Source organism: Spermophilus citellus (genome assembly GCF_964194105.1).
Source record: "Spermophilus citellus genome assembly, chromosome: 2".
NCBI classification, from domain to species: domain Eukaryota; kingdom Metazoa; phylum Chordata; class Mammalia; order Rodentia; family Sciuridae; genus Spermophilus; species Spermophilus citellus.
This window is the reverse complement of record NC_138183.1, coordinates 86,623,138-86,646,328: the sequence shown is the minus strand read 5'-3', so window position 1 is coordinate 86,646,328 and position 23,191 is coordinate 86,623,138. Positions and strand designations below refer to the sequence as shown.

The following is a 23,191-nucleotide window of genomic DNA, read 5'->3' as shown; positions in this document are numbered from 1 at the left end:
ATTCTTTTCCCTCCCTGCTTTCTTTGACTTAGGTTCTTTGCTTATCACTTTCAAGTTTAACTATTTACCTTGAGCAACTGCCTTGCTCAACACAGTTATGGTTACTCACTGTACCGATGGATGAATTTGTACCTGAAAAAAAATGTTGCAACAGCATGGGTAAACTCAAAGGCAAGATTTACCAAAAAGAGAACACAGCTACTTTCAGAAAACAGGACACATAAAGAAGATTGCATAGCACTGGCAGGGACAGAAATGATAGTGGAAACTCTCAAGAGATACATACAGTCATCCATACTCAGATGGGTTCTTAAGGGGACCTGGCTCTCCTCTTATCTATATTCAGAAAAGATTATAATTTTTTTGAACATAGCAGAAATTAACTCATGAGAAATAGAAAAGACCCAGAAAACATATTCCGGTATTCTCTCCAAGTTGCAACCCAAGTATGAAAATAGAACACAGAGGAGACAAAGGCCAGGTGAGCAGAAATTACATGCTAGAGATCCTTCTTCATTGCTGAACAAGGTATTCCTCCAGGTCCCTCATGAACAAATGGGCTGGGTGCTGTGACTGTTTAATTGCTTTTGAAATTAGAAATGCCCATGTATTGTGGAGCCTAAAAAGAATAGGCTAGTTAAAAAAAAAAAAAGAAAACGGAAAAGAAAAAAAAAGGTCACATTTTCCTATCAAAACTATAAGAAATTATATTAAATGACAAAAAATGATGTCTTTTGAGTCCTGGAAAGTGACACTATGGTCTAACTGCATCCCTGAGGCACCTGGCTTTGACTGAATGTGCCTGTCTCATTCTTTCCATCTGTTGAATTATGATGCAAAATTAACACGAGAAGGCTGAACTTAAGAAGACTTTGAACTTTTCATTTCAATGTTGCTTTCTTTATGTGGAGTCTGGAGATACGATAATTAGTACTTTCACAAATCCCTAGTCTGCCCTCCTCTTCCCTCCACAGTCTCAGGCTCACCACCCTCCAGCCACATGGCCCTTCCTCATATTCCTCATATCGATCAAGTCTGATCATGTTTCCAGGGCATTTGTAATTGTTTCTTGCTCTGCCTGGGATGTTCTTTCTGTGAACCTTGTCAGGATTGGCTTTTCTTTACCATTTATGACTAGAGACTTCCCTGAACATGGTATCTATGTAGGTCATGAATATATTTCCAGAAGACTTCCTGAAAGCCAACAGGTTCTCAGTAAATATTTCTTGAAAATATGAATGAAAGAATGAATGAATGAATGAATGAGTTTCATGCTGATTCTGGAATCAAACGACTGAAGAGATTGTGCTTTAAGGCTTTCTGAGAGCTGTTGGGAATCTTCTTTCTCCAGAAAGCTATATTCCTTGTAACTAAGGGTGCAATACTAAGTAGAGTAGCACCAAAAGTATTCAAAATGCTTTGGAAAAAGAATAATCTGGATGGTGGAATTTGGACGATCCAGATTTTCTATTGCATCCTACTTGGGTCTACTGTACTTGGTCTGTCTCCAATAAGGGTGTCTCCTTCCTTCTGTTGCTCACTTCTCTACTGGTTCTCAGCCCCACAATTATCAAATGTCTCCTTTCACTTTCTGTCTTAAACCTACTGCTTTTGAAAAGGTACTTGATCTCCAATTCACTTAACAGAATTCTTTAAAACAGTGTTTTATAAAACTTGATTGACTCTCAAAAAAAAATTATAGTTTTTGCAGCTTTTTAGCCAGAGGTTTTTCCAAAATTATCTCTTAGAAGTGTGACATCATATTTTCCTGCTACCTATTGACCAAAGTAGTAAAGTTTAACTGGGGTTGAACACATGCAATGGTTAGGTTTTCAGGATATGCACATTTCACGTCATTTATGCTGAGCTCTAAATTGATTTTGAACTTAGGAAGAGATGTTGTGTGTCTCTGAGTTTCAAGAATGACAATCTTTGTCTTCCATACCATTACCTACTGCAGGTGCCTAGGAGGGGAAAGCCTCGGCTCAATGGGGTTGCCCTATTACCATGCTTAAAGTCATGGAGTCCAGGTGAGGATAGGTCCATGACACCAGGTAGTCTGGAGTTTTTATTTTATAGGTGATGGAACTAGAGAGGTGTAGAAGTAACTTAGTAAAGAATGTGCAATAATTTAATGGATAGCATATTTTTTTATTCCTACAATCAGTTATTTTCCTATTGTAATATTCAAATTCTTTCTCTTTTGTAGTTTTCTCTCTTGTTTTCTCTCCTTCCTCCTCTTCCCTCTCCTACTGACCTCAGCTACTCTATATGCTCCTAAAGTGAATGCACCATGTCTTTCATTCTTTGTTTTCAATTTATTCGACACACAAATGGAAAGGCACCAGAGATGAAGAAGTGCTGATAGTCAGATGGTGCATCAGATCTCCCCATCTTGTCCCTCCAGATTTAATTTCTTCCTTTCTCTCCCTTGCTCTGTTCAGAAGGAGCTTATCTACATAGGGCCATCAGTAGACCTCTTGCCATTTAGTTCAACCAAAGAGAAGTCTTGGCAGGAGATTGTAGGGCAAGAGGAGAATGTAGTGGGGATGCTTTGCTTGCCCTGTGTTCCCTCCCTACCAGGTCGCCATGGTTGGGCATCACTTCTGTGAAAGACTTCTGTTCAGCAGCACATCTTCCCTTGAGGCCTAGAGGGGATAAGAGAGGCATGCTGTTATCTATCCTGGAGGCATGTCACCATCCCTTATTGGCTTTCTAAGCCATCACAGCACCTATGGAAATATCCCTTTATTTACCTCTTTTTGAATTGCCACATTTGGAGATGCTGTCTGTTACTTGCCTTGTCCCTGGTCAAAATGCAGACAGGAAGGTGGAAGCAGCCATTTATCTCCAGCATAAAGGGAGCATTGTGTGGTCCAGGCTATCTGCCTGAAACTTTCTGAAGATATTCTTTTAAATCCTTACAATAACCATCTGAATTGGGTATGATTTCGCCCCTTTTCCAGGTTGGGAAACTGTCTCAGACAGGTCATATAGCATTGTTAGGATCATAGAGTTGGTGCTTAGCCATTGTCCTGATTTCCCCATAGGACCCCATCTGACCCTAAACTGTTATGTAATGATTGCATCTGCAGTGCAAATATCTCATCACAGATGGAGAGAAAATAGAAATAGGAGCAAGATTAAGTACTCAAGGAGTGAGAGAATTGTAGGGAGATTGGCCTATCTGTTCCTCTTGAACCCATCATCATTGCAAAGAAACAAGACCTCTCTCACCAAGATGATGGTGGACGAATAACTGCTGGGGGCCACACTAGGTGCCAAACTAGTTGGCAGTCTTTAAAGAGGAGCTTCCAGCTGCTTCTTGGCTCCTCAACCTGCTGGTAACTGCTGAAAGAAGCAAATCTTCCATCATGCTCGCTCTTCCCACCCCCTCCCGATGCCCCCACAGTCTGGAACAGAAGCATTATCTCCCTGGCTCCCATTTAATCCTGGCAATCAGCACCTTCATGCTTCCTCCTCCCTGCCAGTGTAGAGCGCAGTGCAGCCTGAAATTCCCGGCTCTGATGGAGAGCTCTGAATTATTCATCAGCCCGATAATGGCAGGTGATGAGATCTTTCCCCGATATGTCCCTGTCAGTAGGTGTTTATTAATCTGTTTCACCAGCCACCCTGCTCTGACTGTGGGGCCAGGAGAACCCCACCCGCCCGCCTGACATGTATCAGCAGAGACAGCACTTTAAAGACTCCCTTTTGCCTGGGAGGTCATCTGAAGGTTATTAGGAACAAATTATTTCTTCATTTCCGCTGACTGAGTAGATAGCCTTAATGATCTGTCACCTAGCAATAGCCTGCCTGTTCAAACATAAAGAATGGCAGGCTGATGGGCTTATAACTAGAATCAGTTCATTTTAGCTATTCTCTTGTCAAGCATGTTTCCAAGATACATATAATATTTACATATTCATGAGCCTCTGCCGACACTGATGCCGTGAGGGGGCCTGTCTGATAACGTGATACAAGTTTGTACCGTGTCCTCAGGCACTTAAAGTCTATTAAGTGAATAAAGTCTACCCAGGGCCTCTTTTCTGGAGGTGTTCTCTATTTTAAACACAGCAAGTGCTATCCCAATTTTATGCACTCAACTCCCTCTCCTTCCTTTTCCATTCCCCCTATATCCACCAGAATCCCTTCACCTCACCTCTTAAAGAGAGAAAGCTCTGGTTTGGAGAAAACTAAGGGGCCAGCATGGGTTTCCCACCTCCTAGCAGAGTAAACCCATCCGGGAGATGTTTGCTTTACATTCCTTTAGGCTTCGTGTAGGTAACTCAAATTACATTGTGTAAAGCAAAGTGAAGTTACAGCTGGATTTGCAAATTTTGGACTTTGACAGCATTTTAGAGTCTCCTTGGGCTACTTGTAGCTAATTACTATTTCATGCCTTTGATTTTGCCATGGCCTATGGTCTTGTCTCAATCTATCTAGTTGAGGATGGTGCCCCGGGCATAAATCTTGCTATAAAATTAAATCATCTGGGGAAGACCTGAAATTTGTCATTTGTAGAGAGATTCTTATTACCCTATCTCCAATCTCCTGTTTCTTACTCCACCCCAAAATATTCTTCCTACTCCTACTGTGATTTGGAGAAAAAAGAAATGTAATTAGTTCAGACATCTCTCCATGCTAATTTATTTTTGTAGCCCATGGGCTGTGCCATGAAACCTCAGAGGCCTAGGAATACAGCCTATAAGATGTCTGAGTCTAGTTTGGGTTTGCCCCATTTCTTCCAGGGCCCAATTGCCATCCTTCTGGGTAGTTAGGTGCTACAGAGAGCAAATTGCTTTTTTTTTTAAAAATCTTTTTTGAATTGTAGATAAACATAATGCCTTTATTTTATTTTTCATTTTTATGTGGTACTGAGGATCAAACCCAGTGCCTCACACATGCTAGGCAAGCACTCTATCACTGAGCAACAATCCCAGCCTGCAAATTGCTTTTTAAAATAGCATCAAGGTATCCTCAAGTATAAGAACCTTAAGTACTTATTCATGGAGAATGACAAGTATGTGAAAAATAACATTCCATTGGGGAGTTGCTTGGGGAGGGTTTGTCAAGCACCTACTTCCTTCAAGTCAGTATTCCTGCGAGTGAAATGGGGATAATGACCCAAAGCCTTTTTTCTGTTTATGAAGTCATTATGACAATTAATGAGGTAGTAACTTGGTGAGTATGTTGGGAATCCATTGAGAAGATGACATTAAGGTACACTCAAACTATGACTGCTTGGCAGACAAATAATAACTTCGTCAAGCTAAGTATGTGCCATTTATTTGAAAATGTGTCAGAGCACTTGATTCTTTCACAGATTTATGGCTATTCAGAATGGACATGGACTTCAATTATCAGGACCGAAAGCCCAAAAAATATAACAACTGAAAGCCCCAAGAAATCAGAAAGGGGTTTCTTTGACTGGGGAGTGGGATACTAAGAACACCATACTCTTGGTCTGCCCTTCTGCTACCATTGAAGAAAACTCTACTTTCAAAAAGAAAAGTTTGAAAATCTAAGTCTTTTTCTAACATTTGCACCAAGTGGTAATTTAAATGAAAGTTTCTATGTTTAAGTTACATAAAATAAAAGTAAAATTAAAATTCAGTTCCTCATAGGGGATTTGAGAAGTGAAGACTTAGAAAACTCAGCTTTTATGACTTAGGACAAGAGGTAGAAAGAAAAATTCAAGAACTAGTATCTACTAGAACAGGCATTTATTATTCTTGACCAGAGTCAATAAGTCTAATGGCTTAGATATTTCCCAAGGCTTAGACCAGTTCCTGCAGACAGATAGTAACCTAAAGCTATATACATAAGTATCAATTATACTGTCCCTTTTACACTTTATGTCACTGAAATGCAGTTCTTTATTTTGGTGAACATCTCATCAATCAAAGATAATGATACATAAAATAAACGCAATTTAAAATCCATAATACAGACACACTGTGGTCTATGGTTGAGATATGACAAAGAGGGAGAGGAAAAAAGAAGGGAAAAGAGAGACAGAGGGCGAGGGGAAGAGAGAGGAAAGGGGAAGGGAGAAGGAGAAGGGATCACTTAGTTCTTTGCAGATGTCTTTGTTTTCTGTACAGTGGCTTAAAGATATCAGTCATTATCCCCTATCCTCATGTTGAAAACCCTGGACTTACGATGGCTTTTGCTCATTAACCTGTATTGAGGGACACTAATTCTAAATCCCATCATTTTCCTAAACCCACATAGTTACAAATGTTCCATCTCTTTTTGATTAGGAGTAGCAAAAGTTTCCCTTATCTGAATTGGTCAAATGTTCTTTTCCTATTGACTGTGCTTGTGAAATATGACTAGCTGACCTCAAAACTTAAAACAACACAAACACATACAGTATTACTAAAGAACTGCCCTGCAGGGTCCTTGCTTTAACAGTAATTCTTTGGATGGAAATCAGGGGACATTTCACAAAGAATTATCAGATGCCCATGGACAACAAAGAAAGAAGGGACAGGTCATACTTTATTCCTTTCAGTCAAAAAAGTTTAAAGTATGATAGACTGCTGTTGGTTGACTTCCCAGCAGCCATTAGCAGCCCACTTCCTGGTTCACAGAAGCCTAATTCATTCAGGCATTATATTCTGGAATGGAGAAGCTTTCCACAGCTCTAGGGAAGAGTAAAATCTGTCCAGGCAAGTAATTTTAACCTCACTCGCCTTTCTTGGTGATTGATCTAGGGTTAGACATGTGATCTACTTACAGCCAATGAAATGTTGTAAAGGTAAAATTTCTAAGCTGTTTCTAAGCTGTAAAGCCTGAGTTAAAGTGTAGAAGACCGGGCATTGTAAAGTTTCTAAACTGCAAGGCCCGGGTTAAAAAGTAAAAGACTAGGTATTGTTAAAATTCCTCTGCTACCCCCAGAACCTGTAATCCCTGTAGCTGTTAGGACAATACTTGAACTGCCCAGTAAATATCCCCACTGTTTCCACTGGTTGTCTAATAACCTGGGATACTGTGTAGTTTGTCATGTAGTTATTTAGGCCCCAAACCAATCAGTTTGAATGTGTACCCCGCTTGGGAGTGACCAATCACCCCTGCTCAATCTGTTCCCGCCAATGAATGTACTAATCATGTCTCAGAGTTGTTGTTCAATTTTCCTGCGCCTCATGATGATTTGTTCTGATGTATGCAAAGCCCCCCGCCCTCCCCAAAAAGTGTACTTAAGCTCTGCTTGACCACTGCTCTGGGCTCTGGGCTGCTCTATCTTCCTGAGTGAGCCTGGAACCTCAGCATGCTGAATCAATAAATCCCCTTTTGCCAATTGCATGAAAAAAAAATCAGTTCCCCAGTCACAATAGCTACTTCATTTCGTGTCTTCATAGTCACTGTGGATAATTGCTTCCATGGTAGACCATGCAATTATGGACCACGTCCATTACTGCAGAGTTCTATTGGACAGCAACTAATCCAGGTATTCTCGAACTTTATTGTGTGTACTTAAAAATAACTCAAGGAGTATCTTAAAATTTACATTTCTGAGATTCACCTTCAGAAATTGTGATGCAGGTGTAAGAGGAGTTACGGAAATCTTAATATTTTAAAAGTTTCCCATTAATTTTAATGGAATGGTTTGTGAGAATATCTGGCTTTATTAATACAATTTAAACTTTGTTCCTCAGATCAACAGCATTAAGGACAAACTGGGAGCTTATTTGAAAAGGAAATTCAAGAATTGGGGATGGCATTCAGCAATCCATCAAGGAAACTTCCAGGCAATTCTATGTATGCTGCATTTGAAAACCACTAGTCTAGACAGAAAAGAAATAGAACTGTAGCCCCCCTGCAAATTACCAAAATTTAGATATAAATATTTTTAGTCTAAAATGACAATATTGAAATTAACTTATACATACATCGAATTTGCTTACATAAAATTCATTCATTTATCTCATCCATCCTCCTATCCATTATCCTTCCACATTTTCAGGTACCAAGCATTGTAATAAGAATTGGGAATATAATATATTTTATAAATAACTAGAAGAGCTTGAAGTCTCCAAACACAAAGAAATGATAAAGAGATGAGAATGTTAATTACCCTGATTTTATCAGTACCTATTGTATCCATGTATTGAAATATCACACTGTATCATACAAATATGTACAATTATTACCTGTTAAAATTTGCTTAAATGTTTAAGGAAAGGGAAATGTTAATACCCTGATTTGATTTTTACAAGTTGTATACATGAATAAAATTATGACACCATATCCCTTAAGTTTGCATAATTAATTATAAAAAATGAACTGAGAACAAAGTATGGAATAAATTTGTTATAATTTCTGCTTTTAAGAAGTGTGCAACTAACTGGTTGCTAACTCAATTTTTCTTAGTTTTCCTTCAGGTTTTTTTTTTAAGTGGGATGGAATAAAAATAAGACTATTTGCTCTAAACCAGAGGTCTGATGGTTTTCTAGCCGCCCCCCTCCTCCCAGTCATATTAATAGCACACAGCAGTTGGTAGTTCACCCAGGTTTGTATAGATATTCAGGGGAGATAAAACAATAGAATCCAGTTTTCCACACTCCAAGCAAACACCAGCAATATTTGTGTAAAACAATGGATAAACGAACTTTCACTTATTCATAAATGAGTGTTCCAACTACTCATTTTAGTGAATTTATATATCGCATATCTTTAGCAGCAATTTACATAAAGCAAAGTCTTATTACAGCACTCAGAAACAAGATATTTATTAATTTCTCTTTCATATTCCATTTTTTCCTTAAAGTATTTTAGTATATTTTATATTATTTTAAACTTTTACATCATGGAAAACTTCAAACACAAACCCAGAAGGCTGTAGCTGCCATGAGCTACAGCACCCAGTCAGCTACATGGTCTCCAGGATCAACAAAGGATGCTCTGCAGTAGGTTTAGGGGATAGGGGTGCAAGACGGCACTTTGCCACTTAGTTTTGTTTGGGATGTAGTCAGTGTTGTTGTTGGATTTTGTTTGCGTGCTTTTATTTGTTTTTCTATCCTAATTCCTTGATTTCACAATGAGAATATTTGTTGAGTTTCAAAAATACTGTCATCTTCCTTGTTCTGTGTATTTTAAGTTCAATGCCATGTTATGAAAGCAAAAAATGTTATTTAATAGAATTCATATTTTTGGCTCCACCCTCCAAAGGCATTACTCTAAAGGATAAGGAGGACTAAGTTTTTCCTGGTGACAGTAGGGGTGCTTAACACAGAGTCACAGCCAAAGGCCCTTTGTCTTTTGTAAGTGACTGGAGATTTCATGCGGCTTTGAAATATAGCAGAAATGAGTGTGCTCAACATTGTGTAGCAAAAAAATACATTTTTAAAAATTTAATATTCCAAAGAGAAGAGAAAATTAAGGGAGATAGCACAAAATCCTTTTCTTTTCAAATAAGCAATTCTCAATGGTTGAAAGGCAGGATAAGAGAAAAAGTTTAGGATAAGGAGGACTGGCTAATATCTATCTATGAGGAAAAAAAAACAGTTATGATAAGGTTTTGTGCGAACTTTTCCTTTCAGTATCCATTTTTGAAGACCAGATATAATTTAAAAATCCAAACTTGAAAATAGATTATAATATTATAGCAAATAATACAGAGCCTGCTGAAATGTAACTACTAAAGTTGTTGCCAGAGAGCATTTTCATTTTTAGTATTAACTCAGATATTTTCATTTTTACAGTACAAAACTATAAAATGTTTATAATAACAGTAACCATTTAGATTATTTATTTACAACTGACTACCTTCTGCATCAATAGTTATTTACTTATTTATTTTTGTTTTTAGTGCATTGTAGCTATGCATAATATTGGAGTATATTTTGTCATTCATAAATGCATATAACATAGTTTTCTCCATTTTTACACATATTTATTGGTGCATTATAGTTGTACATAATGATGGAATTTGTTGTTACATATTCATACATCCACACAATATAACAATATAATCTGGCCAGTATCACTCCCCAGCATTCCCCACCACCGCTTCCCTAAATCAATACCTTTTTATTTTATATTGAGATGTAATTCACAAGCCATAAAATTCATCTTTATAACTGTACAATTCTGTGGTATTTATATTTATATTGACAAAGTTATGCAATTATCATGATAAATTCCAGAAGATTTTTATTACCCCAACCCTGGAAAGAAAAAAAAAAAACTTGAAAAGCTAATCCCTGTTAGCAATCAGTTCCCAGTCCTCCTCCTCCCCCTCCTCTGACAACCACTAACTTAATTTTTTATCTCTATGGATTTGTCTGTTCTTGAAATTTCCTATAAATCCTCACACTTATGTCCTACACATGCAGAACCGGTTTTTGTCAAGGACTTGTTTCAATATACTCTGGGATCTCTACATGCATATGTGTTTTCCTGCAGAGCATAGTAGCCCATGTTTTATTGCTTTGACTTTGAACCTTTGAATCAATACGACTTACTAGCTAATATCTGGCTCTCTTCTCTCATTCTACCTGCCTCCTCCCTTGCCTCCTTCATTATAGACACATGAACCCCCTTGACTCACCTCACAGAGTCAAAAGCCTTGAATATTTCAGAAGCCTTGCCAAATAGGTCATCCATTAGTCAGATATGGGGTGCCTCAGTGTCCTCATATTTAAGATAGAAAACTTTTGAGCTTTATGAAGGACTATGAGCCTATATCTACAGATATTAAATAAGAAAAGGAAGTAAGGCAATTACTTAATGCAAGAAATAAACCCAATATTTTTGCCATAATTAACTAGATGTTTTCAAGAAATAACTATTTTTCCTGAAATAATCAGATGATTGCTGAAGTCCTTCATTTACATTGAGTCTATAGAATTAGCCTAAATTTAAAAATCACACAGTAAGACAAATCAGTTGATATAAATCCATATGGCAATAATGAGTTTTGGGAAGATTCATTTAATGAATTTACATTAGATTTGAATTTTTCCCATTGGATTCTATTATTTCCAAGGTCTTTGTGATAGAAATAATATTTTTAAATATCCTTATATGTGAATCAAAATATATTCTCTGTCTCCATTTTGTTGGCATATCTTTCACAGAAATGGTAAAGGTTATTTTTAGGAAGAGAAGAGAGTGGGCAAAAAAGTAATGGAAGATTTCTTGGAGAAAGAGCTGTATATTTAAAGGTCTGGAGTTGAGAAAAAGAGTATATAGTTTTTATGAGTGTCAACCATTGCAAGGTAGTAAGGTGAATAAATTTGTTATAATTTCTGCTTTTAAGAAGCGTGCAACTAACTGGTTGCTAACTCAATTTTTCTTAGTTTTAGAGAGGGAAACTGAGGCAGAATGTCAATTACCTTCTGGGTTTTGTCAAGAAATTTGTATTCTATCATTTTGTCTGAGGCAATGAAGAACCACTGAGAGTCGTAAGCATGAGAGAGCCAAGTCAGACTAGTGATTTAGAAGTACCACAGCATGAAGAGAATGCATTGCAGAGCAGCAAGACTGGGGCTGGAGATATGAGGGACAGAGATGGAGACAGAAGACCAGAGGAGACTGGAAGATTATAAATTTATTATTGATTTCTAGACATCTTATGAATGTCTATAAAAGATTTTCTTCTCAGTCTTTCCAATCCAGGATAAGGAACACCATGTGGGGCAGAGGTAGGGGTGGCATGGTGACAAATTCCATATTAATGTCTTATTTCTATGCATGACCTTACCTGGATATTTAAAACACATATTTTCTTACTGAAAACCTCAGAAACTGCAAAGTAAAAACAAAGCAAAAAAGTATGCAAACTTTCTGTAAATCAGCATTCCCCAAACTTATTTGACCTCAGAAATAGGTATTGTATTAGCCTTCTGAGCAACTAGCACAAAGTAGACTGCAGTTTGAGAAATTTGTGCTCTGAACCTTTAAAGAGTAAAAGAAAACCACTACCGAGATACTGATACAAGGTCCCTCTCGCTGGTGGCACTGATGAACTTCTACCACTCTCCAGAGCCCTTTCATTACTAAACCCCTCACCGTGGTTTCCTCTGTCTGTCCCAAACAACATAACAATATGGTTCACTTTTGCCTTCTTAAATATGGTGTTCTTTCTGCTACTTAATCATTTTGCAGTTCTGTACCAACTTCATTCTGGTTCTTGAAATAAGTAAATGACCCTTGAAGCACAATTCTAGTGTTATTCCCCATAGTAAGAGAGATAGAGCTCTGGAATTCTTCCAGAATTACTTCCCCTGAGTGGAGCAGAGATCACACTTTTGAACCCAGTAATCAAAAGGTAGGATTCTGTCCTCTGGGTGCTGCAAAGCCTCTTCTGCTATGGGAAAATGGAAGCCCTCTGCCTTACCTGGATTATGGTCCTGAGGGATGATTTCTGGTAGCCTGACAAATTCTATGACTACAGCTGATATAATTTACATGGTCCCAAATCAAGGCAGGTGGATTATGTATTCTTTTTGTTTTCATTCTGGATTTATGAAAGGGAAGGGTTATTTTGCCTTGTCCAACTATCTTAAATCATTCAAAGGCAGCATTAGACTTTTAACAGAAAAATGCAAATGTAACTGGGACACTTACGATGACCTAAATGCATGCTGATTACCATTTTCTGTTATTTTTTGCCCTTAAATAAAGAAAATAAAATAAATGTCAGCAGTAAGAAAAATGAAAGTAGGTCAGGCTACAGAACCATTAGATCAAAAGCATTTAGAACCAAACATACCTTTTTCCCAAGTGGGAAGTGAGAAATCAATATGTAAATGAAAACCATTTGAAGAGTAGTGGTAGTTTCTCTATTAGCCCTGCCAATTATCAGGGTGGCATTAAATTATTTTGGTGACCACATCTGTAGCTAGAACAAAATAGAAAGGCTGGTGGTGTTCCTGAAAGAGATGAGTAACTCCAAAACAGAATAATTCCCGTTGGGCGGAACTCACATTCTTTGGAAAAATAAGGGAAAATGGACCACAAAGAGTTTCCACTGATGGGATGATGAGGGAAGATCTGATTTTCCACTCTGTGCATGCGTGTGTGTGTGTGTGTGTGTGTGTGTGTGTGTGTGTGCACGTGCTCGTGCACGTGTGCTTGGGTGTAAAGTTCTGGTGATTCTGTTGATTATCATGAAAGGTCCAATGCTAAGAATATCATACAATATAAAACACTAATAACATGACCAAATATGATGGGCTCCATTGAAAACATGCTGGTAGAGCTCACCTCTATTAAATATTATTACACTGTTCGTTGTTTAAAGATTGCATTGTATGGAGTTAGTCAATACATCCACCCTTACATTACGAAGTTTAACAATCAACACTATTTATACAGTTGTGAAGGAGAGAAGCACGTAAAGAGCAGACAAAGAAATTCGTAACATGCTTCTTAATGAAGGGTTGCTCATAAAATGTCTTTAGAACAAAATAAGATTTTTAAGGATGTGCTCTGAGAAAAGGAAGGAGGCAGTTCTATGAATTATGACAGGGTACTATGATAGCAGACAAGGTTTTAAAAATGGGTAGAAGATTTTGGAAGATTTTGGAGAGTGATTTAGTCCACTCTGTATATGAACTTTTCCATGAATTTGATCATGTTTTTGGTTCTAATACAGATAGTCCACATAATATGTTTGTTCTCTAATATTGAACAAATCACCACCAATCTACAATGGATCTTGAGTTTTTACTTGAAAATTTACAGATATCAAGTGAAGAAAAAGATGCCCAAGCAGAGAATTTTAAAGAAAGTGATATCTCAAAATTCCTTGGGACAAATTTGTAGGAGAAAAAAGTATTTTATTACTAGTTAGTAGCCTTTAGAATATACTATTTTCAATGACACTTAAGAAACATGCAAGAACCATAATAGGGCCAACCATACATTCTACAGTATGCAAATTATAAAATATTTCTGATCTTCTTTAACCAGCTTGGGTCTTTCAAGTAGCAAGAAAGACTTTTCCTAGCAACATGGCTGAGAAGACAAGGATAGTGCAAAAGGTGATTTGAGGTTAAGACAAATCTGTTTTATTTTTTAAATGATCACCACATTGCTTTTTTAAATATACAAGTAGCAATAGATGTTTTCATATTGATTAGTAATCCTTAGATTCTTATGTTGAGCATATCCTGAATTTGCATAAAATGTTTTTGACAAGCTTATCTGAAAAGGCAAAATACTTAGAATATACAATATAAGGGCTGGGGATGTGGCTCAAGAGGTAGCGCGCTCGCCTGGCATGCGTGTGGCCCGGGTTCCATCCTCAGCACCACATACAAACAAAGATGTTGTGTCCGCCAAAAACTGAAAAATAAATATTAAAAAATTCTCTCTGTCTCTCTCTCTCTCTCTCACCTCTCTCTTTTAAAAAAAGAATATACAATATAATGTTGAAGAAGAAGAAAGTTGTAGTATTGAGCCTTTGTAATGTCAAGAGGTACTATGAAGCTACAATAATTAAGACAGTGTGATATTGGTAAAAGAATAGACAAGTAGATCTATGGAATAGAGTAGAAAGCCCAAAAATAGACCACACAAACATAATCAACTGATCTTTGACAAGATAGCAAATGTGATGCAATGGAGAAATGATAGTCTTTTCAACAAATGGTGCTAAATAAGTGGATGTTCCCAGGTGGAAGAAGGGGAAAGTGGTGGATAAGGAAGAAGGAGGAGGAAGAGCAGAAGAAGTAGGAGGAAGATCTGCATGCCCATCTTTTACACACATAAAATATTTTCAAATTGAATTGCAGGCCAAAATGTAAAATATAATACTAGAAAAAGCTCATTGAAAATATCTAGAAGGTAATATAGGCAAAGAGCATGGTAATAACACTAAAGGCATGATCCATTAAAAATATTAAGTTAGAATTCATCAAATTTTAAAAAGTCTGTTTTATAAAAGGTACTATAATTGAAAGAAAGAATGAAGGGAGAAGCTACATTGGAGAAAAATACTTTTTAAACTAATAAAGAGTTTGTATCAAAGTTATTATATAACTTAGATAAAACTCTACAATAAGAAAACAAATAATCCACTTAAAATGGATAAAATAACTGAACAGACACCTACCAAAGGAGATAAGGATGGCAAACAAGCATAAAGAAAGATGTTCAGCATCATATGTTGTTAGGGAATTTCAAGTTAAAATGACAGTGAGATTCTATTATAATGGCTAAATTCAAAACATTGACAATATCAAATACTGGTAAGGATGTAGAGCAACAGAAACTTTATTGTCAATGGGAATACAAAATGATAGAGTGAATTTAGAAGACAGTTTGGTAATTTCTTAAAAAGATAAACTAAGTTTACTATACAATCCAGCATTTGTGTCCTTTGGTATTTACCCAAATGAGTTGCAAATTCATGGCTATGCAGAACCTTGCACAAATGTTTTCAGCTGCTTTATTCATAATTACCAAAACATGGAAACCACCAAAATGTCCTTCAAAAGGTGAATGGATAAATAAATGTGATACATCCATACAATAGAATCTTCCTCTGTGCTGAAAAGAAATGAGCTACCAAGCATAAAAAGACATTCTTTTTTATTTTTTAATTTATTTTAATTAGTTATACATGACAGTAGAATGCATTTATGTACTTTGATATATTATACATCAATGGGATATAATTTCTCATTTTTCTGAGTGTACATATTGCAGAATCATATTGGTCATGTAGTCACATATATACAGACAGTAACAATGTCTGTTTCATTCTACTATCTTTCCTATTCCCATATCCCCGCCTATCCCATCATTTCCCTCTAAGGTAACTCTATTCTTACCTAGTGCCTCTTCCTTATTGTGAATTAGCATCCATATATTAGAGAAAACATTCGGGCTTTGGTTTTGTGGGATTGCCTTATTTTGCTTAGCATGATATTCTCCAACTTCAACCATTTACTGGAAAATACCATAATTTCACTCTTCTTTAAAGCTGAGTAATATTCCATTGAGTATATATACCACATTTTCTTTGTCTGTTCATCTATTGAGGGACACCTAGATTGGTTCCACAGTATAGCTATTGTGAATTGAGCTGCTATAAATATTGATGTGGCTGCATCACTATAATATGGTGATTTTAAGTCTTTTGGCTATAAAACCAAGGAGTGGGATAGCTGGGTCAAATGGTGGTTCCATTTTCAGTTTTCTAAGGAACCTCCATGTTTCTTTCCATAGTGTTTCCACCAATTTGCAGTCCCACCAGCGATGTATGAGTGTACCTTTTTCACCATATCCTCACCAATATTTATTGTTGCCTGTATGGTTGATGATTGCCATTTTGACAAGAGTGAAATAAAATCTTTGAGTAGTTTTGCTTTACATTTCTCAAATTGCTGGAGATTTTGGATACTTTTTCATATACAATTGATCAATGGTATTTCTTCTGTGAAGTGTCTGTTCCATTCATTCTAATTCTAATAAAAGAAAAGATCACTGGTTGACAACTGTCTTTCATTAACAGCAACTTTACCAATAGAGATTCATTAATTGTAACAATTTATCCCACATTCTTAAGAGGGAAAACTAGGAGGAGGAAGAGGATATATGGGAACTTTCTGCTCTAAAACTAGTATCTATATTAATTAATTATTTATTTTTTGAAAACACCAATGGGATATAATTTCTCATTTTTCTGAGTGTACATATTGCAGAATCATATTGGTCATGTCTTATTCATATTTGTCTTGAAGTGGTGGCCCAAGATTGGGACCATTTGACTTCTATCTCCGTGTCTCAAACCTACCACCTTCATATCAAGAGAGAGGATAATGAGAAATGGCTTTATTTAAGGCTGAATCATATTGGTCACTTTTCTAGCAGAGAAATCTGGTGTGCAGTCTTCTCCGTGAAATTTAGTGATCACCTTCTTCAGCAAACTGGTTTCCTTCAATTCTCTACCCTCTCCCACCTCATGCCAGATGGACAGTTATTAATTTCTGATGCAGATAAGTGACAAAATGCATCTAAGATGAAGTTACTAATTACCCTATGAATAGAAATGAAAAGTTAAAATGTTAGTCAAACAATGTTCTTTGTCAACTAGTCTGTTCCTGTAAAACCTATGATCAAGGACAGACAGTTGAGGTGTATGGGGAAGCCTTCTGCCAAGAGCTGCTATTTTACACTTGGAGGAACCTCCATTTCCTCTCTGTCTAGGAGGGAAGAAAGCTTTCTTCCTTGGCTTCCTTCTGCCCTGAGTCATGAAATAATGTCCTGGTGATTCTGGAAACTTTACCTTTGTCTTTGAAGTGACCAGCATTCTAATATTCTGTCCATAACAAAACCAGAAGAAAATTTTCCTTACCAAAATATTTGCCATTTATAACCTATGGTATGATTAAGGAATGCACAGTTGGAAAACTGAGTCAGAGTTCATTGACCATTCCATTCAGATTATCAAACCTTTTCCTAAGAAAGAACTTACGTATAGCATAACCATAGTCCAAAGGATCTGTGCTCTCCCTAACTTCCACAATCTCCAAGAAATTCCCTCCTTTAGCCTTAAATAAAGCCATTTCTCATTATCCCTTCCTCTTGATATTAAGGTCGTAGGGCTAAGACATGGAGGTAGAAGTCAAATGGTCTCAATCTTGGGACACCACTTCAAGACAAAACATTAAGTCAATTTTATTTGATTTTAACCTGTCTTGCATAAAAATAAATTGAATTTAGCAGCTCAAGTTACACAACAGTCAGAAATTCATATATTGATAGACTAGCTTTTAAGTTTGTTTTTTCCTAAGAAATGTTCACAATCTTTTTTATGGGCATCCTCTGACATGAATAGAAAAGAGAAGCTGGGCTACAGATTTTCAAGAGATGTACTATGTCATAAGTGTGGGAACACATGAACCCTGATTAATATTTACTGGCCTTTAAGAGCTTGTGTTGTAGTCAATATGATCAAAACACTTATATAGAGCAGCATTGCCCTTGTGCCCTGATCCTCAGGTTTTCTATATGATTAAAGACAAAACTAGGTGAGGAGTTTTGAGATTTCCATTTGGGGTTTCCTGATAGGAATTAAGAATTATGTTTAAGTTCCTTCTTGCCATGTAAATGCAAACACTCCATGTCCCAACATCATATAATGGCAAACACGTATATGGGAATATTGGGTCAACCTCTTGGAGAAAGATTGACAGCAGTTCCAAAACCAATAAAACAAGAAATGCAATGAAGCCAGTCCCCTTTCTGCTCGATGGTGACCAGTGGAACTAAGAACTCTTGAGATCAATGACCCTTGGGCCATGGAATATTGATTTGCATTTATAAATTTGAGATGTGATAAATTTGAATATTTACATTCCATGGGGTTTATTTGTTTGTTTGTTTTACCAAACTTCCAATATGCCCTACTACTCCTGCTGTTTACACTACATCTTTTTTTCTTCCTTAGTTCATTTGGTTACATTTCCCTTGCAACCAGTCAAGGAACATTCTTTCTCAGCCCATTTTGCAGCCAGAATCAGTTTCTGAAGTGTTTGTGTGAGTTCCAACTAAACAAAAGTACAAAGCTAGACTTGCTTTTGGAGTTGCAGAATATTAAAGAAATGGAAACTGGGCTCAGTTTACATTGTTGCCAACTCTATATAGGAAATACGAGTGCTCCCCAGTTGAAGTCTTGGTTGACTTAATTTGATGCATCATTTTAAAATCAAAAAAGAAGCAAAGAAGGAAAATATTCTATGTAAGCTGTATTGTGAGAGAAGATAGGAAAAAAGTCATTCTGAAATTCTCATTGCAGTAATGATGCTTTGAAAGCATTTTTCAGAATGTCAGCTATGTGAGCATCACTTTTATTCCTGTCAATATGAAATAAAGTTGAAATAATGATACTTGGTCAAACTTTACAATTACTTCCCAGTAAATAGGACTATGGCATTGTTGCTTGGCAAAATTCCTAATGGAAATCAATTTTTTTTCTTTTGTTATATTCCCATTAAGTCTTCCAAAAGAAGAGTGATGATGGTTTACATCTTGCTCAAGGTTCAAGCTTACCTTCATTCTAAGCTTGGCGTTATTTTGTTCAATATGGGGCTCCCTAAGCCAATAGGAAAGTGGCATTCGATATCATAGTGAGAGTTTTCTGAACTTCCTCCCTTATAGTAATAAATTTAGAAACACTGAGCTGTCTTTTTCCTCACTGCTTAAAATTATTTTGGTTATTCTAGCATCCTTTTTCCCTGGGCATATATCCACTGCACAGTGTTTCTTATACAGCATTGAGGAAATTGACTTGTCCATCTAAGGTGCTACTTTAATAAGATCATGCTTTGTTTATGAAAAATTAATTTTGATTCCAAATTTGACAGAATCTGTTCTCTTTTTTCCTGGTGTTTGCAAATCTGCATGAAACTTTACTGATGCCTTTGAAATTTGATGAACTAAGAGCCACGTAGCTCTATTGAGCCCTAGAAAACTGTGAGAAAGTGGTATTGCAAGACCTCCCAGGGGGAAAAAGATGAAGGAAGGAAGAGGAAAGAAAACAGAAATCCTGCTGGCCCAGGACTCCCAGCTCTATGCCAGAATTTTTTCTTAGGCAACAAAGATCCTCTGTGAGCCTGTGAGCTCGTATCTCAAGTCGCTTAGCCCTACACGTTTTCTGATTATCTTTGTCTGATTAAACAAGCCTCAAAGACACAATGAATAATTTATGATAAATCAATGTCCACATGGCATAAAAGCACATTTTAAAAGGATTGTTTTATGTCGAATTCCCAAATGAATGTTAAACTTGACCCTTTTTGTGAATGATTTTATTATCGTTGTTTTAGATTTTATAAATTTCAATTTTAAAAATAGTTAAGAATAAGGAGTAAATATTGTATAGCTCTTTTACAGGCTGTAAAGCTATCTTTATATATTCTCCCACTGAATCTTCACAACAGGGTTGGTCATCAGTATTATAAGTGATACTATCCCTGCAGATGAGTAAATGGAGATGTATAATCTTATGTGATTCTACCAAATTGATACATCTGCCTTAAGCACCACTATCAGGTCCTAACTTAAATATTTGATAATTTGATGATGAGCTCTTTTGTTATATAGATCTTTACTTTAAAGAGAACTTCCCAGGCTGTGGGACAGACCCACAGAAGTAACAGAAAATATTCACATAGATGTCAAAAGCCAAAACTGGAGCCACAGAAACCTGCTGGTATGTGGTAGTTTTAAGACCCACTTTATTACACACCATAATGGATCATGGGGGGGAGGTTTATAACATGCATTGAAACTGTGACTCCCAAATCCTGAAAACTGAAAATACATTCTCTATTGTGCTTCCAGTACCTTGATAGGATCTGAGTCTTCCCCACTACCTGCCTCTCTCCCTGCTGCCAGTCATACCCAGATACAGAAATCCCAGAAGAGAGTAAGTCCTAAACACCAGGAGAGTTCCATTAAAACAAAACAAAACAAAAGCATAAAACCTTCATTATATCATCCCTCTTCCTATATCCCAACAATTTCAAATGATGATGAGTGAAGTTAGTGTCGTACCTCTTCTTTCTTCCCACATTCTTAGAAAGACAGTGTAGGAAGTACAGACAACAGAGATGCTCAGGTGTTCACAGCCTCCTCTGAGAGTGTGGAAATGTAAGGCCAGTGAATGTGCAACATGAACTTCTGAAGACATCATCTTTCATGTCTTGTTTTACTTTTCTCAAAACCTGAAGCCCCCCTTTCTTTTTGCAGTTAAAAGCACGTTCTCCTTGGTTTTTTATTTTGCAAATTACCAAAAGTTCACATACATATTAAGCAACAGAAGTAACCCTAACATTTCATGGGCGCCTACTTTGAACAAAGTACTTGTGAGGTGTGAAGTGATACATGTTGGGCCACTTCAGCCACTTTAGGAATGTTCTTCCCCACAGGGACCTCTATCCCTACTGCCACCCCATATGCTGTAGACTGGCTAGAGGAAGAGAGATGGTTGGTCTTATAACCAATAGGATCATTTAAAATATATCTAATCATTTTGGCCTAATCATAATTTATTTGGTCATTATTAAATGGTAACAGCAATACCTAACTTACAGGAATTTTTTTAAGGAAAAGCAATTTTGCAATATATAAAAGAAACAAATAATGCCATTTACAAAGTACACATATTGGGAAGTTTGCTGCCATGGTTAAATATGTTATTGCACTGATAATCTTGAAGAAGTTGGAGTAAAGAAGTGGTAGGAGTAAGACCAATACATATATTCCCATTGAGAGCCCGGAATTGGGGAAGTATAGGCATTTCTTCCTGAGCACACTGGCTTCTACTAAGGACTTTGTGATGAAAGGAAATTTTGGAACTTGTTTTTATATGGCCCTGGTGTTTTCTAATGAACTACTTGATCTAATACATTGGGACTTAACTCAGTGTCTGCTTCCAGAATCCTTAATAAGTTCTTTGAAGTACATCATTTCAGAGAAACTGAGGATTGTCAGAAGGTCTTGGCAGCATGCATTAGCTCTTCAATGCTTGCATATTTTACATCTTTCAAATCAAGATACCTGGGGGGGGGGCGCCTGGAAGGGATTATAGCAATCTGAATCTAAAGAAAGGACTTCAATGCAATACTCAAATTCAGCAACTACTTAAATCCTTCTGTATTAGTTAGCTTTTTGCCACCATGACCAAAATACCTGACCAGAACAACTTAGAGTTGAAAAAGTCTGTTTTGGCTCATGGTTTCAGAGGTTCTGTCTATAGCTGGCAGGTTTCGTCACTCTGGGCCTGAGTGAGGCAGAACAGCAGGGTGGATTTTAGCTGCTCAACTCATTACCACTGGGAAACAGAGAGAGAAAGAGGAAGGGGCCACAGGGAAGATGAAACTTTGCAGGGCATGCCTCTAGTTACTTACCTCCTCCAACCATGCCCCACATGCCCACAGTTACCACTAGTAAGTCCATTCAAACTAGAATGGACTGATTATATTATGGCTCTCATAATCCAATCATTTTACTTCTGAACATTCCTGTATCAACACAGAAGCTTTTGGGGAACATCTCAGATCCAAACCGAAACATTCTGCCTCCGGCCCCTTCTCCTCTCTCTTTGTCTCTCTCTGCCTCCTGGCATTAATGAGCTGAGCAGATATCCTCCACCATGATGTTCTGCCTCACCCCAGGCCCACAGTGATGGAACCCGCCAACCATGGATTAAACCTTTGAAACCATGAGCCAAAATAAACTTTTCCAACTCTGAGTTGTTCTGGTCAGTTATTTTGGTAACAGCAATGAAAAGCTGACTGACACATCTCCCAAGCCGAAAGGAAAGATATATCATAATGGACTACAATACCTTTTGTAGTAGAGGCAGAGATGAGTAGAATTTCCATGGAAGGAACAGAAATATTGATTCTAAGAGAAAGAATCTGGAAAGCAGCCGTAGAATAGGTGCTTTTGATGATTAGGTTCTGAAAGTTGACCAGGAGACTAATAAATAAATGGAAGAGGAAACAGAGTACCTGAGGGAAAACGAACACATGAATAAAGGCACATAATGGGCAAGAGACAAAAGAACCTAACCCTAACCCTAACCCTAACCCTAACTTCCTGTCCCAACTAATCAGGAAATGTTACCAGGAATTGCCCTTTTTTTGGTCTCTCTCAGATATTGTATGGATTTATTTAATTTTCATCTCTTCTTGGTTCTTTTTTATCTTAATCATTATGTGATAATGATGGTATTTAGGTATGGGTGAAAGGAACCAGTTTGGGTTATTCTACTGAAAAGGAAGTGTGAAGACCCATAAGTTGAAATGCATTTGTCTATCAATGTGGAAACTGTATTCACCCTTTCCCTGAAGAAAGTCTGAAGTGAGAAGTGTTATCATTGTCATGATGCTGCTATCATGCCTATCCTCTAAGAAATTTAAAGAACTTTCTCAATTCCTATTGACTGCTTCGCAGACAGAGCATCTGTTAGGCACATCACTGAGAGCCCTTAATACATGTGGAAGACCACAAAAGTTTTATTTTTATTAAGCTTTACTTATTTTTAGGAACAGAAATGCATTTATTAATGTTCCGTTCATGACAAGTTAAATACATTTTATTTCAACAACTACTTTTGCAAGATTGTCTTCCTTTTCCTTGTTTTTAGCTAAATAGCCTGTCAAATATAATCCTTGTAACAGTGAGATACTAAATACTAAACAATCTATTTAGCAGGCTT

The 23,191-nt window shown here is 37.0% G+C and overlaps 1 pseudogene across 1 annotated transcript in view; it reads right to left on the bottom strand.

Moving 5' to 3' along the window:
* The window catches only part of LOC308641545 (nischarin-like), a 69,214-nt pseudogene extending 51,686 nt beyond the window's left edge, over positions 1 to 17,528 (bottom strand). The window contains exon 1 of the transcript in view: positions 17,438 to 17,528. The product of the transcript in view is annotated as a nischarin-like (transcript). The remainder of the gene's footprint in view (positions 1 to 17,437) is intronic.
* Positions 17,529 to 23,191: the final 5,663 nt, after the last annotated feature.